General features: G+C 39.3%; 1 protein-coding gene across 5 annotated transcripts in view; it reads right to left on the bottom strand.

Annotated features, from left to right (window-relative positions):
- The window catches only part of LOC117510226 (fibroblast growth factor receptor 1-A-like), a 119,206-nt gene extending 102,616 nt beyond the window's left edge, over nt 1-16,590 (bottom strand). Inside the window, exon 1 of one of the 5 annotated variants that reach the window (XM_034169856.1) lies at nt 16,026-16,590. The gene's annotated coding sequence lies outside the window, so the exon portion shown is untranslated. The remainder of the gene's footprint in view (nt 1-16,025) is intronic. The other 4 variants (XM_034169854.1, XM_034169852.1, XM_034169855.1 and 1 more) reach the window with 4 other exon arrangements.
- Nucleotides 16,591-16,996: the final 406 nt, after the last annotated feature.

Genomic DNA, 16,996 nt, shown 5'->3' with positions numbered 1-16,996 from the left:
ACATTTATGGTTTGTAGTGCCACAAAACTCACATCACACGTCAATAAGCTCCTTCTGGTTGTACTACAGCACTTAGACTGGAAAAAGATATATAATTTCTGGGATTTTTTTTTTAATCTAATAAATTTGAATAAAATCTCAACTTTTTATTTATATCTTTAGTGCAACCAAATTCACATGACACATCAATGAACTGCCTCTGGTTGTACTTTGGGGGTTGGTCAGTTGTAGTTTGTTGTCTGTATTACAACATATGGAAACAGGTGTTACTTGACTTAAAAGGGAGATTCAAGATTCAGGGAGATTTGAAGTTACTGATTCCAGATGATCGTATCTTTGAATGTCTTTCCAACTTTACTTAAGCAACAGTAACATGACCGTGACTACATGCTGTTTGCTAACCAAGGAAATTTTCCTGGTACTGGTAGCTCATTTTCAAAGTAAAAGCTCTCAATTTCTGTTCAAATTTGCTAACTCCCTGACCACATCAAGAAGGTGATGTCTGGACATTAAGGCATAATGCCTAACCTGACAAAACTGGCCTCAACCATTGTTGTAATTCCTATTTCAACAGCAGGTATTTTGAGAGTTTCAAATGTGATCTTTTATTAAATTTACCCTGGAATTATATTATATTAGGGATGGGCATCGAAAACCGGTTCCTGTTAAGAATTAATAAGAAATGATTCGATCCACTGACATCAATAGCCTTTTTGCATAACGATTCCCTTATTGGTCCTTCAGTTCACATTACAGTGGAGCAGCCGTTGTTTGAGGGTGTTTATCGGGAAAATGACCATTTCTCCACATTGATTGCAGGCCTGCTACTTCTGCAGCAGGTCTACTTGAAGCAACAAAGCAGCAATACTTACTACTGCTTCTCTGCTTGAGTGTGAGTGACCGTGAGTCACCTTGGTACAGATTAAAGTTATTAAGTGGGACTCGTGTTGTTGCGGGCAAGAAACGAGAATCATCCTCTGTTCCATTCCATTTTGTGGGACTAACTGCACAGCTCCAAATGCTGCGTAGCTCTCTGCTGAGTAAAGTTGGAACGATTTTGGTTGGAATTAATAACTTCAAAGCGAATCGGCATTTTAAATCAAATGACACCTCTTTCCAAATGTTGGAATACAGACAACCAACAACAAACTGACCAAGTGGGGTTTTTTTTCTCCCAAAGTGAGACGACGACCGTTCTTTATGAATTACATCCCGATGTGCAGCGCAGCCGGCTGCAAGAGCTCAGAGGCTGAGTTAAATTTGTCTCATTAATATCTGAAAGGAAATGCTTTTGACAAAAATTATAGATTGTTTATTTTTATTTATGTCCAGAGATCAAGGATCCAGTGACCATGTAAATATTAAATTTTTATTTATGTCCAGAGATAAATGATTCAGTGAAAATGTACAGATTTTATTTATGTCCACAGATCAAGGATCCATTGACCAATTTCAAGTTTTACTTTAAGACTCAAAATGCTGTTGACATAGAAAACCTTTAAAACCTACTTTTAGTACACACAAAATTCACAGGAGGTATTGATAAGGGAACTGATAAAGAATCAGATCAATAAGTGGAATCAATAATAAAATCTTATCAATACCCATCCCTAATTAAACCTGGTGTTCATATACTATCGACCTTCACAGATTCACAGCCCAGGTTCATCTTTCCTGAAACTTGTGGCCATCAGCAAAACAACCTGCACACCGGCTGTAAATATCCCTCATGGCCCCCTCAAGGGTAACGGTCACCCCGTACCATGGCTTCAGCCTCTTGACCTTATCAATCCTGGCTCAGTAAACCTCAGCCGGCTTTGGCCAAAGCAAAGCATACTCACCACCTAGCGGACGTGCCGTCAATGAAATTCGCAAAAAAAAAAAAAAAAAAAAAAAAAAAAACTGATGCAAGCCGATTTCTTTTTAAAATGGGCCCTAACTTAAATAATATAGTTACTCCTGTGTCTGTAGCTCCAATTACATTCAGAAATGAACTTGTTTTTATTACACAGATTAAATGCTGTGTTTCCAAAAAGCTGTTTCCTCAACAGGAGAAAATGCTAAACAGCAGAGACAGTGGTTGCATCAAGGAAAAGGGAGGGTAGGGGCAACAGCAGAAGGGAATGGGGAAAGGGATGGGACAAGAGTGAGAGACAGGAGAGGAGGCAGGGTTTCACTCATTTTCCCATGAAAACAAAAGTTAGTTTTCATGGAATCCTTATAAACTGTACAAGCTGTTTATCGTTTACAAACGATGATCCTTTAACAGCAGACTTTAGCGCAGAATGCTCATTAAAGCAACAGCAACTTCACAATCATAAATGATCATCTTTAGCGCACAACCTCACAGTGAAACAGGAAAGTGTGAAAAATGATGCTCCATCCAAGTTTTATTCTTTGACGAGCAGGTTTATAATGAAATCAGTCCAGGTTCAGCTCTTGTTCAAATAAGACAATTATGAAAGGAGTTCTGTGTCAACAGACAACTGGCCAAGGTGAAGCGATTTCTTTCACGGCATCATTTTGAGATTTTAATCCATGCTTTTATCACTAATCTCCTGGACTATTGCAATGCACTTTATGTTGGGCTGAATCAGACACTGCTTACCCGCCTACAGATGGTGCAAAATGTTGCTGCTCGACTTTTGGTTGGTGTTAGAAGGTGCGAGCACATTACACCGGTTTTGGCCTCACAGGAGTGATCACACCTTGGAGAGCTGTTGCACCAAGTGGACTGACATGAATCATGGCTCCAACATGATAGATGTCAGTTGAAACAAAGGAGAGGATGATCAAACTCTTAAAAGAGAGTAAATCATCATGCAATGTTGCAAAAGATGTTGCTGTTGTTCACAGTCAGCTGTGTCTAAACTCAGGACCAAATACAAAAAACATGGGAAGGTTGTTAAAGGCAAACATACTGGTAGACCAAGGAAGACATCAAAGCGTCAAGACAGAAAACTTAAAGCAATATGTCTCAAAAATCGAAAAATGTACAACAAAACAAATGAGGAACGAATGGGAGGAAACTGGAGTCAACGTCTGTGACCGAACTGTAAGAAACCGCCTAAAGGAAATGGGATTTACATACAGAAAAGCTAAACGAAAGCCATCATTAACACCTAAACAGAATAAACAAGGTTACAATGGGCTAAGGAAAAGCAATTGTGGACTGTGGATGAAAGTGATATTCAGTGATGAATCTCAAATCTGCATCGGGCAAGGTGATGATGCTGGAACTTTTGTTTGGTGCCGTTCCAATGAGATTTATAAAGATGATTGCCTGAAGAGAACATCTAAATTTCCACAGTCATTGATGATATGGGGCTGCATGTCAGGTAAAGGCACTGGGGAGATGGCTGTCATTACATCATCAATAAATGCACAAGTTTACGTTGATATTTTGGACAATTGAAAGGATGTTTGGGGATGATGAAATCATTTTTCAAGATGATAATGCATCTTGCCATAGAGCAAAAACTGTGAAAACGTTGCTTGCAAAAAGACACATAGGATCAATGTCATGGCATAGGGTCAATGTCAACGAGCAGATCTGATTTGATGCAGGTTTTAGTTTGGGGATGGAAATTTACAGGGTGATTCCATAATTTATTCCTCAGAATTGAGTGATTCCATATTTTTTTCCTCTGCTTGGTCTAAAAAAGTAACCGTTACTGACTGTCACAATCTTTTTTTCTTGATTTCTTATAGTGTTTCTTAAAGCCAGAAAGTTGCCATTTGAAATGACTTTAGTTTTGTGTCATGTCTGTGATCTGCTTTTTTTCCACAAAATTAAACAACTGAATGAACATCCTCCGAGGCCGGTGATTCCATAATTTTTGCCAGGGGTTGTATAAGACTGACTTTTGGTTGTTCAAGTAATTTTTTTTTTGTTACTAGCACCGGTGCAAGTAGGTTAAAAAAATGTATTTTGACCCCTGGCTTGAACAAAAAACTTCCACAGCACAGGGATGTTCCGCTATAGGAGGGGTGTCATGCAGAAGGAGAAAGAAGATAAATATCAAAAACCAATGAGACAGTAAATATTACTTGAGGTACTGGTACATTGGTACCATTCAATTTGGCTTAACCTCGTTGAATGGTACATTCCATCTTTCACCGGATGAAATATTCCTTCCATTGAACTCAAACATTCATTATTTGTTTTATTAAACTGCGAAAATAGATCCTTGACATTTGATATTTTATTACTTTATAAACAACAGTAAAGGACTTACATTTTGGTGTTTGTTACTGGTGCTTTCACGTCAACAATCCAACACAAACTTTGTGTACAGACTACAATCTGCTTTCCTCCAGCGAAAAATCGTGTCAGAAATTTATCCAGCTTTTCATCCTTAACTTCATCCTAACAGCTCTTCATGCCTACAGATGGCTTACGGCATGGTGGGTTTGTTTGTTCTTTTGTATGTTAAGCCCCTTTCACACCGGCACAAATGTAGAGTAGCGTTTTGTTGCTTTTAGAGTACGAGAGAGAGAGAGAGAGAGAGAGAGAGAGAGAGAGAGAGCGCACCATCTGCTCTTTTTTCGAGACCTGCTGTTTGTGTTCTCTGGATTTTTGAAAGAAATTCATTTTATGAATTGAAAGAATGTAACCATGTTTTTATGTGCATTTCAGCGGATGGATGTCGGCCCATCCACACACTGTGTGGATCATTTATCGCTTTATAAGCTAATTGAATTGAAATTGAACAACATTTTATTGAGTCTTAAAATAGTCCACGGGCGCCTAATGGCGACTTCTGCTCCTACTGGCAATTAGGATGGGTTAAATGCAGTAGACACATTTCATTGTGCAGGGAACATGTTCTTCTGTGCATATGACAATAAAATTCCTTTGAATCCTTAAAATAAATATGAAATTGGTTACTGGATCCTTAAACTCTGGACATAATAAACTGTACATGGTGGATCCTTGATCTCTGGACATAATAGAAATGAACAAAATCTGTAGTTTCTGTCAAAAGTATTTCCTTTCAGACATTATTGGCATGAATGTCTTTCCATACATGTGAACTGAGCTCTTGCAGCTGGCTGTGCTGCGCGTCGGGATGTAATTTATAAAGAATGGGGAAAAAAGTTTCAGTCGATTGTAGTTTCTTGTCTGTATTACAACGTTTGTAAGAGGTGTCATTTTATTTAAAGCAGCAATTCGTTTTGAAGTTATTAATTCCGATTGGACTATCTCTCAGCAGAAAGCGGCGCAGCATTTAGAGCTGTGCCAACAGAACGGAGGACGATTCTCATTTCTTGACTGCAACAAGACAAGAGTCCCAGTTAATGACTTTAATCCCCACAAAAGTGACTCACAATATTTTAATGGCTGTGAGAGGGATTAAGAAGCGGACTTGCCATTTCTGAAGAGCAGCGAATCAAAGAACCAACAAGCTAGTGGATCGAAGCATTGCTTCAATGGTTCACGCTTCAAAAACGGTTGATTACAGACCCGCTGCAGGGTCTGTAATCAACGTAGAGGAATGATCATTTTCCCCACAAACACCCTCAAAGACAACAGCCACTCTGAAGGACCAATAAGGGAATCGTTAAGCAAAAAGGCTATTGATATTGGTGGATCGAATCTTTTTTTAACGATACTCGAAAAGAACCGGTTCTCGATACACAACCCTATGTTAGGGTGGTCCTAATTTTGCAAAGTTTTGAAACTTAATACTCTGACCTCCTGAACAGGTTCCAATTGATGAGAAAAGTTTTCCAATTGATGTGTAAAATTTTGTTTGAACAATTAAATTATGATTATAAGACGCTTTTCCTGGCTCTTTTATCTTTCAGATGTGTTATGAAGATGACTTTAAATTCAAAACGGCGCCAATTCCACAGATGCTTGATTCCTTATCCAACTTTTTGAGACTGTCTTTCTTGCCGTCCTCCCTCTGTACCACGTCACTCTGTGACACAGACATACCACAAAATTCTCCTTTTAAAAAGTTGATGGCTGTAAAAGTTTGTGATGCCCACACTCTAGTTTTAGCTTAAGAACAGCATCTAATTAGACACAACAGAAGCAGCGCATGCAGCAGACACAGAACAAGAGCCTCGCTGCAACAACCAGCCAGTCCCACTTTATGACAACCGCACTTTGAGATTCACATTTTACTCCATGGAATTCCACAGATTTATAAAACTTGTACGATGTCCTAAAAAGAGAATGCTTTGCAATAGCCATTTTCCTAACTCTGTGACTATCACGACCATGACAAAATCCACAGAATTTTCACAGCCCTGTGCATAACTGACTATACAAAATGCAAAACATGCACTATGCACAATTTCTCCAATCATGCCACAGAAGCCTGTAATTTCTTCTGGGTTCTCTGGGAGTCTTTCCTCACTCTTCTCCTTCCTACACAGTCACTCAGTTTTTTCAAAACTGTCTACACCACACAGATTTATCACAGACTGCCATACTGTCTGTATTTCTTAATTGATCTAAATAAAGTCCAAGACATATTCAGTCACTTGGAAACATTCATGTATCCATTCCCGACTTGGAATCTATTACTTATGCAACCCATCGCCTTGGCTTTTATATTTTTAATTAATTTATGTAAGCTGTAGTGATTTGCTTTCAGTTTAAGGAAGGTAATTTTAGAAATGTTTATATTGAGAAGCCTGATTTACTTTTGTATTTGAAATGGTATAAACAAATTAAAATTTTGGGAGGGCACTGTATGCTTATTAATGATGACGCTAAAAATGAGGAGTCACATGAATCAGAAACATCAAAGTTCTTTCTGCTACAAACACACCACATCTGAAGCAGTAAAAAGTCTCCTGCTTTCACGGTCATTTTCAGAAGGAGCTGTGGTTTTCTTTAAGAACTACTCATACTTGGTCATCACTGATGAATTCACTACAGTCTTCTCAAAACCAAATTTCATTTCGCTTTTCAAGAATGATCTCGTGTTACAGTAGCTGAGCTGGGTCAGAGGAGTCCGAGGGGGATAAGAAAGCGTGGTCATCACGGCTCTGTAAGCAGTGAGTCAATCTCTGGGAAAACACCAACAATTTTGCTTCCAGCTGCCAGACAGTAGGAACACAGATCCTGCAGGTGACCACACTCCCAAAAGCTCATCACGATGAGAGCCCTTAGTAATAGAACGAGAAGGAAATGGTGTCTTTTCAGTGTGACACAAAACACCGTCATACCCTAGTAAGAGCAAGAGCTATTAGACCAACAATACCACATCGACTGAACAATCACCTTCAGCTTTTGGAGGCTCCTTAGCATGTATGAGACATTACACCCACTGAATACCAGCTCAATACAGATTTATGAGCAAAATAAAAATTAGTCCAAATACATTAAACTGTGGACATATGTACTTTATGTGTATATGGCAATTTTTTTCCAAATTAAGGTTATTCATACTCTGATCATTTTTAAAAAATTTGTTTAGAGTTGAAAAGAGGATGAATCAATCATTTTCAGAAGCTTTCCTGACATGTTAATCAATGGAAAATATTATTCAAAATCTGAAAATAATTTAAAAGCTTTTAGGTGGTTCCAGCCCCCCCCCCACCACCATCAAAGTAAATTAATTCTGCAAGTTGTGTTTTGGTAGTCAAAAAAAAAAAAAAAAGTCAGTAAGATATTGTACATCGCAAAAAAAAAAAAAAAAAAAAAAAAAAAAAAACTGAAGACTAAGTTGTGTTTTGGGATTTTATGATGGGACATTTTTTAACTTATTAAAAGACAAAACTTTGATGTTGGGGAGAAGAACCACATTTTTAGATTTTCAATACTTGGACTGCTCATGAATTCACAAATGTTCATAATAACATAAGTAAGCTGATCCAGCAGTGAGCTCACTTGGACACCATAAAACCCAGTTAGCCCTTATGTGAATTTGTGGTGTGCCATATTGACACACACACACAAAAAAAAAAGATTTTCTGAGATTTTATTGATAACAAATATGTCTATTTTCACTCACTCATCTTGAACCGCTTATCTGGGATCAGGTCGTGGATGCAACAGCTACAGAGGACCCCAGACTTCCCTTTCCCGGGCCACATTGACCACCTGTGACTGGGGGATAGCCCCTGCCGCCTGGGTCTGGTCCGCCAAGGTTACCACTAATTATGGTACATCATTTTTGTCCCAAGTGAAAAAGATTAACGATGGCCCAATCTACATTTTTTCAGTTCTAATCCGAATCCAGTGCACAACTGCCGATACAAGAGCCGTTTTCCAACTTATGCACCTACTTGCACCTTGCAAACACACTTGCTCCAAGTTTGCAGCGTTAAGACGTCAGCAGGTTTTAGAGCGTTTTCTTACCATGCTCCTTCACTATGAGACAGTTTGCCTACTGATATTATAAAGTCCACTTCAGTTGAATCTATTAAAGCAAATCTTAGAATTTATTTTTATTCTATTTACCATTAGTGATATTAAGTGTTCTCAACCTGGTACATGAGTTCCACCCAACCTATTCCATTGTCTCCCTACTCTACCAGAAGCTGATTAGCTCATTCAGGTGCACAGCCAATCACATACAGACACATGGATGTTTTGGCAGGAGTACTACTAGAATTTTGAAGGTTATTTTTTTATATTCCCCACAATGGCAATTCAGATGCAAAGTAGACTCACCAAATCATGTATTCATTTGATGAAGTGGCAAGGGCCTTGCTCAGTTAGTGAATCAGGCTCATCCCTCATACGAGGTCTATTAGAAAAGTATCCGACCTTATTAATTTTTTCAAAAACCGTATGGATTTGAATCACGTGATTACATCAGACATGCTTGAACCCTCGTGGGCATGTGAGAGTTTTTTCACGCCTGTCGGTTACATCATTCGCCTGTGGGCAGTGTTTGAGTGAGGAGTGGCCCACCCTCTCGTCGATTTTTTCATTGTTTAGGAATGGCTCAGAGACTGCTGCTTTGTTTGATCAAAAATTTTTCAAAACTGTAAGGCACAACTGAGTGGACACCATTCAATAAATTCAGCTGGTTTTCGGTAAAAATTTTAACGGCTGATGAGAGATTTTGGTCTGGTAGTGTCGCCGTAAGGACGGCCCACGGCGCCTGACGGTGATCTGCGCTTCGAGGTGGCAGCGTCTCGCTGTTTCAAGTTGAAAACTTCCACATTTCAGGCTCTGTTGATCCAGGAAGTCATCAGAGAACAGAGAACTTTCAGAAGAAGTCGGCATGAGGAGTTTATTCGGACATTCCATTGTTAACGGACATTTTGTAATGAAAGAACGTGCGGGCAGAGTCGCATGTCGGGCCGGACCCCACCGCGGGGGGTCGCGACAGGAAAAACACCTCCGTTGGAAACCTTAACGGGCAAGCTGGAACATGTCCAAGCTGTTAAGCAATTTCTCAGTTACTCACTTGTTGAAAGCCATCAAAAGCCGCCTGAATTTTACAAATGGTTTTCAACACGGAGGTGTTTTTCCTGTAGCGGCGCACACAGATTTGCCGAGTCGTCACGGAAACGACTCGGCGAATTTGCGAGCACGTCTTTCATTACAAAATGTCCTTAAACAGTGGAATGTCCGCATAAAGTCCTCATGCCGGCCTCTTCTGAATCTTCTCTGTTCTCTCACGACGTCTTGGGTGAATTAAGCCTTAAATTAGGAAGTTTTCAGGTCGAAACAGGCCGACGACGGTGCCTGGAAGCGCTGCAGGACGTCCCGCTGTGTGGGAAGTCTTTACACCGACAGAAACACCCCATAATCTCTCATCAGCCATTAAATTTTTCACCGAAAACCAGCTTAATTTCTCGAATAGTATCCACTCGGATATTGCTCACAGGTCCAGAAAAAATTTTTGATAAAGCAACGCGCGCCGTCTGGAGCAGCGTGTGAAACAAAGGAATTCAGCCGAGAGGGCGGGACCACATCTCACTCAAGGCCTGCCTACAGGGAAATGACGTCACCGACACGTGTGAAAAAACTCACGCATGCGCACGAGGGTTCAAGCATGACTGGTGGAATCGCACGTCATTCAAATCCATATAGTTAAAAAAATAAAAGGGTCGGTTTATTGTCTAATAGACCTCGTATCCATTAAATGAGATTAGATAGAACTTTATTAAGGGAAATTGAGGTTCCAGCAGCATTGTATAGCAGCACACAGGGTAAGAAGCACACAGAGTATTGAAAGTGAAGGTGAAAAACAATTTGCAAATATAAATATTAAATACAAGGAATACTGCTCGCTACTTGTTTACTGCCTACTACTGTTCCTCTCCTTCCCATCCTCAGTCTTCCTGTTACTCCTCCTCCCCCTGAGTGAGGAGTTGTACAGTCTGATGGCCTGAGGGACAATGGAGTTTTTCAGTCTGTTGGTCCTGCACTTGGGAAGGAGCCGTCTGTGGCTGAAGAGGCTCCTCTGGTTGCTGATGACTGTGTGCAGAGGGTGACTTGCATCATGGAGCAACGTCAGTATTGGACTTGATTCTATATTGCATTCAATCTCTCGAAAATATGACACACACCCCCCCCCCCCCCCCCCCACCACCACCACCACCACCACCACCAAAAAAAAAAATCTAAAAATATACCCTAAGTCAACAAATCCCAGAGTTCCCTTAAAAAGGTAAAAAATATCCTAACTATTACAACGTGAAAGAGTGAAGATTATTTCATGCAGTTCAAAGCTAGTATCCACCAAATGTTAGCAAAATCACTTGTATTTTGTACTATCTAAAGTGATGGCAACATTTCACTCAAACTAAGAGTGACCCATTTTCTTCTCTCATTGTACAAAGACAAACATTATATAGTCAAGCCTCAACATGGCCTGCCCCATAATTACTGTTCACTGCCATCCATGCATAAAATTCCTCAGCTCTCAAATTCTGCAGTCCCTTCCCAGGGAGCAACACACCAATCTGCTGGTGCAAAACCTTTCTCCTCCGCAAGGCTGCAGCTCAGTAGACACTGGTGCATTAGACAGATATTACCTCGGGGCTACTGTTTTCACCAAAACAACACAGCTCTGGCTTCTCTTCGCAGCCACACAGTTTGAATCACCGGTTCATCAACATCATGTCAAAGAGGGAGATCAGGTGAGCAGAGATTACACTCCTACGTAAAGACAATCAATATCAACGCAGCTGACAGGAAGCCAATTAACACTTAAATCCAAAGTGCCTTTCAGAGTATTCAGTATGCTGCAGGAGGGGAAAACAAACTACTAACACATATCATCGATCAACTCAAAGCACACAAGGAACTATTGAATTCCACGTCACATTTCTTCACGGATTTACACCGTAAAGATCACAATAATTCAGGAGTGCAGGCTGGTAAAATTAAAAGGGGTGGGAATATTCCCCTCTTCCCATTTTTTGGCAGAGGAGGAAACTTTTCCCTGTAGACATGCTGCTGAACCAGCCATCTTCTCCCTCTCATTTTAGAACAATTACAGCTTCACATAACATCAGGCTGCCCAAATCTAACACCGCACTTCCTCCTTTGAGAATTTAACGACGTGACATCACAATCAACCTTTGACTATTCATTAACTGTTTTATATATTTTTTTGGTTGTTTCCAATTGACAGTCCTGTCTGGATAATATCAGAAAAATATACATCAAGATTTCCCAGGACAAAATGTAAACTCATTTTGTTTTGTCTGACCAAACTAAAAAAAACAAAAAAAACAAAAACACAATTGTGCATATCTACTTTGATTATCAACCTAGACTCATAAAATGTCTTCATAAAATGTCAGAAAATACAGACACGACCAGCAGAAGTATCACAGAAATTAAAAGTGTTTTCAAATTAGGGCTGCCACAAACAACTATTTTGATAGTCGACTAGTCAACGATTATTTCTGCGATTAGTCGACTAGTCGTATCATACGTAATTTCCTAAATAAAGGCCTGCAGCATTTTCCGAGAAACGTCAGGGGATGAAAACATGAACATTTCCAAATCAGGGACTATTTCTTAGAGTTTATTTACATCAATCATTCATAAATAGAAACAGTGTGGTACTTTATAGTAAATCTGTGTCAGGTAGGCAGTTCTCAAAAACTAAATGTCCATGCTGGAAGGAGACAAGTGAAGGAAGCCACCAAGACAACTCTGGAAGAACATTTGGCTTCTGTGAGTGGAGAAACTGGGAATAGTGCAACATTTTTATTTTCATCTTCATTTTACATATAGTCCCAACTTTTTCTGATTTGTGGTTGTTTCTGTTGCATTTCTGAAATTACAGAACTGCTATAAAGAAAAGTGTGAACATTTTATTGTGTTTTAAAACTTTGTGGAGCAAATGCAAACACCAAACTCTTATAAAGAAGGAAAAAAAATATACAGACGTGCAGGAAAACTTTGATATAAACAGAACAATGCAGGCTGATTTGGCTCCCCCTATTTTTTGTATAAATAAATCAGAATAAGATAAGAGGTAACTCACTTTGAAATTAATAAAACATATAGCTGCAGCTTATAATAACTGAAAAATAAAAATCAGCAGCTTGTATTTTTATTTTGACTCCAGTTCATTTTAGTGTGATGAAGTCATTTTTAAAAGTCATTTTTCTTTCTCCTCATCAGTCACGTTTTGTGCTTGAACACTACATTAAGCTTAAGATTGAATAAATATATACCTTTGGAAAATAACAGCTGTTAAAGTTCAGAGTTCTCACCTGCATTTTGTGATCTGTGCCTCTGACATCAGCTTCTCCACATCAGGGTTTTATTTTTAACCAGTGCATGCGTAATTTTTCCTCAGTTCATTTATATATTCTCATTTTTTAAGGATATTTGACCGTTTATTTCATCTCATGATCTCATAAATTTAGTATACGACGCGCACATGGTGTGAACAGGACTGTGCCATCAGAACCGCGTGGGTAGAGAAAGTGGAAAGAAGTAAAGGCAGCTCCACACTTTGGTTTTCTTGTGTGTGTGTGTGTTTTTTTTTTTTTTACATGTTCTCTCGGGTTAAAATCCTCTCTCTCTGCTCCGCACACACGCATGCTCACACACACACACACACACACACACACACACACACACACCTCCGTCGGTAAACTGCGCATTTTAGACGGCTTTGAACAAGGCGGCCACTGTATTAATCGGCCGTCTTTCCCAAAATTTGAACATCCAAATGACGGCAGGACGGCTCGCTGCCTAAAACTATGAATTGAGAGAAAAACAAAGAAATAAAATAAACGACTCGTCGACTAATAAATTAGTTGTCGACAGTTCCAATAGTCGACGTAGTCGTGACTAGTCGACTAGTTGTGGCAGCCCTATTTCAAATTATGTATGTGGTCAAATCAACTATCCAAACTTTAAGAGACAGAACATTTACAGCACTAGTAGGTCAAGGAGAATAAAAAAAATAAAATCATATCTGAGAAGCTAGAAACAGAATGACTTTTTGTTTGATAAATTAAAAGGTGTACCACCACTGAGTTAAGATTTAAGCCACAAAAATAATTTTCTTTGGCATGACTATAATTTTATTTATTACCCTTTAAATAAGGGTTTCATAATACGACATTACTTATATGATCAAAATTTGTGCTGTCTTCAAAAATAATAATAATAATAATAATAATAATGATTAATTCCCCTGAAGGGGACAAATTCAAGCCATGAACTACATTCTGTAGCAACCATAGAGATGTCATATCAAGTAGGAGCTTCCCTCAACTTGTGTGAGGGATCCTGGGAAGCACATGGTGACAGCCAATCAGAGTAGAGAAAGGCAGTGTAATATCAGGTGGCTGTACACTTGAACAAAAACCAAGATTGGGAAAAACACGCCAAACCAGCTTATTTCTGTATTTTAAATGTGTTTATCATATATTTTATAAAAACAAGAAATAAACACTTCTTTTGAAACCAGATAACACCTCTGAAGTAATTTGTAAGAAATCTTATGTCAGCGCGCACACCCAGGAAACTCGCATCATGCAGGTAATCTCTAAACCTCATGCATGCATGCACTCGCGCACACACACACTTCCTCCTGCACGTCGTTAAAAGGAAAATAAAAATTAGTTATGAATTCCCTCCAGATAAATATTTTCTCATTAAAATTCACTGTAATTTTGCAACACTTTACAAAAAAAGCCTACAGTATAATGCTTAGATTTTGCTAGAAACAAGATTTTAGAATAGAAGTTTATTGTCATTGCATTTCTGCAATAAAAATGTAGTGGCACTTTCTAAACAGCTATACGGAAAAAAAAAAAGAAAGAAAAAAAAACAGCAGCAGCGTTAAAAAACAAAAAACAGCTTCATAGGATAGAAAGACCTTCCTAAAATAAAAAAAGGTGCTTAAATTTTTAAGATGCCTAATGCTCAGTGAGATAGGATAGTTTTAGATATGTAAACAGTTTTAGTTTTGTGAAATTTGAAAGGTCATACACCTTGAATTAAATCATTTTTAAATCACTATATTGTCCGTCTGTCTGGCTTGTTGGCTCCTTATTGTGGTGGAAGTGATGACACGAGCACACACTCCCACACCGAAATCAATTTATCAATTAATAGTTTCAGCTCTACCTTTACATGGTGATGTCTTCAAACAACCTGTTCCGTTCAACTAAGTCACCAAACCTAAAAACATCTGATTTACAGACAACAGCTTGTTGATTAACCAAAAACAGGTGGCAAATATTTTCTCTCATCTGTCAACTAACTGACTAATCAACAAACTGTTTCATAACAATCAGAGGCATTTTGTGAGCGTTTACCACAGGCTTTAATAAAATGTGACAGGAAGTGTTTGCTAAATAAAAAAATCAGGGTGGACAACATGAGATGGGTCAGGACTGGATTTTACAAATTCTAACATTTTCCTGAACTTGACATCGCAACTTAAATAAATAAAAACACTTCCACCAAACCAAGCGTTAACTGTTTTAAAAAGAGCCACTTTCTAGTTTAGAGTCGTCTATGCAGTAGACCCAGCCTCCTGTAGGGGATCCTGATTTTTGTTTTCTTGACTTGTAAGTCATTCTGGTAAGTATAATTATAGTTAATGGTTGGTGGTTTTGGTTATAGTTATAGAGGAGTAACAGCTCTTATGTGGTACACGCATAACTGGACATGCTGGAGCAATAGCTGGTATATGATACATCTGGATGTGGAAGTTTAATGCCTTCTGCTTTCAAGCTCACTGTCTTTCTCTTGGCTGCTCCTGTTTTTTTTTTTGCTCGGGGTCACCACAGCAGATCCGGTAAGGATCCACATGTTGGCTTGGCACAAATTTTACACCGGATGCCCTTTCTGATGCAACTCCACATGTACATAGAGAATGGAGTAAGAGTGGCCTTAAACCAGAGGTCTTTTACGAGGCAAACATATTGTAGGTGATTATTAAAAGGTTATTCCTTGACATTTCTGCAAATGCATGCCCCCTTTTATTTTGCTCAACAGGAAAGGTGCAAAACTTTAGGCGTGCTTTGCAATCAGGTTTCTCAAATAGGATGACAAAGGGTTGGTTGGTTTTCGGCATTTCTGGCATTGCTCCATCTTCTGTTGTTGCTGTTTTTGAGTAACAATTTTAAAAATGCAATACCTACAAAACGCTTGAGCTACAGGTGTATAGTTTGGTTTTTAAAGGGTAAATATCTGAAACGAGGACTGTGGATGTGGACTCTTGGATGGACAGAATGCCTGATGCTTGATTTTCCTCAAAGGTCTGTGATCACCTTTGGAAACCACAGTTTTAAAAGCAGAGGACTGATGTTTTATATACAGCTTCTCGTGTATAAGACGAAAAAGAATCTCTGAAGTCAGGTCAATTGGGTGAATACAAAGGCTCGAAAAGGTAAGTAAAGAAACACACTCTTCAAACTTCAGTGTGAAATTATTCACCAGGTAGGACATCCACATTTATTTCACTAGGAGGTAGTTTTTAATCCAAAATTCCCCTAACAGTTGTCAAATTGTTTATTTCTGCTCACTTTGTAATGAGCAGAAAACCTGTGGAGAAAGTTCGTGCTAACTGTTAGCTTGTGAAAAAGTGAAGCCAAAATCGAGATGAGCGACTCACCTTAAAGAGGCGAAGAGCTGCCAAACAGCCAAATTCACAGCCCAGACTCGAACCAGAAAACTTTTCTCCAAATCCTCACTGAAATCTTGTCTCCGTTACGACAGTCGCCCCGCTCTGAACTATTCAGCGAAGCAGTTTGCGCTTCTTTTTTTTTTCCTCTCGCAGACCTGAGCGCAATGTGCGACCACACGCCTCCGTAAAAAACAAACTCAAAACACAAACAGACTTGGCTCCATTTGTAAGACGTGAGGCTGGGAGCTGGTTTTAGTTGGCGTCGTGCTGCTTCTTTTCCAGTACCAACCAAACTCCGAGCCGCCTACGTGAGCGCAGCCAGTGTGCGGCAGTTTGTGGTCGTTCCTTTATCCCAGGTTCTCCCCTCACCTCCCAAAAACTGTGTCCCAAAGTTCTTCAACTTACTCCAACAAAACACACGGAGAGACAAAAATAAATAACCCAAACATCGGTGAGGTTTTTGTTTCCGCCAAAAACAGCAGCGCTTTGATAAATCTCAGACTATTTTGAATAAACCGGAGCGGAAAAACAGCTTAAGCAACGCGAGTCTGAGCCGCTCCGAACTCCCCCCCCCCAAACTGAGAATATGCGCATCCTCACGAGGAGAGTCAAAACACGCGCTCACACACAGCACTTCCAGTGTCGGATTTCAAAGTAAAAGTCCCAAAGCTGTACTGCGACTATGTTTAGAAACGTATTTTTATTTTATTTTATTTTATTTTTTTTGCGCTATTATAGTTTGACAAAATAATTAAGCTTCAGGGTTTTAAAATGTGAATGAATATGTTCTTGGTAAAATCTGTTTATTACTGAATCTGACCATGGGTGCAATTTGGTGGGGGATAGGGGGGACATGTCCCCCCCACCTTTTCAACCAGGGGGGACAAAATATGGTATGTCACCCCCCACCTTCTGACATATATGTGTGTACTTGAAACATGCTATGCCAGTCTTATGTG

The sequence above is a fragment of the Thalassophryne amazonica genome, chromosome 5 (genome assembly GCF_902500255.1).
Source record: "Thalassophryne amazonica chromosome 5, fThaAma1.1, whole genome shotgun sequence".
Classification (NCBI taxonomy): domain Eukaryota; kingdom Metazoa; phylum Chordata; class Actinopteri; order Batrachoidiformes; family Batrachoididae; genus Thalassophryne; species Thalassophryne amazonica.
The sequence above is the reverse complement of the archived record's forward strand: the minus strand, read 5'-3'. Positions and strand labels throughout refer to the sequence as shown.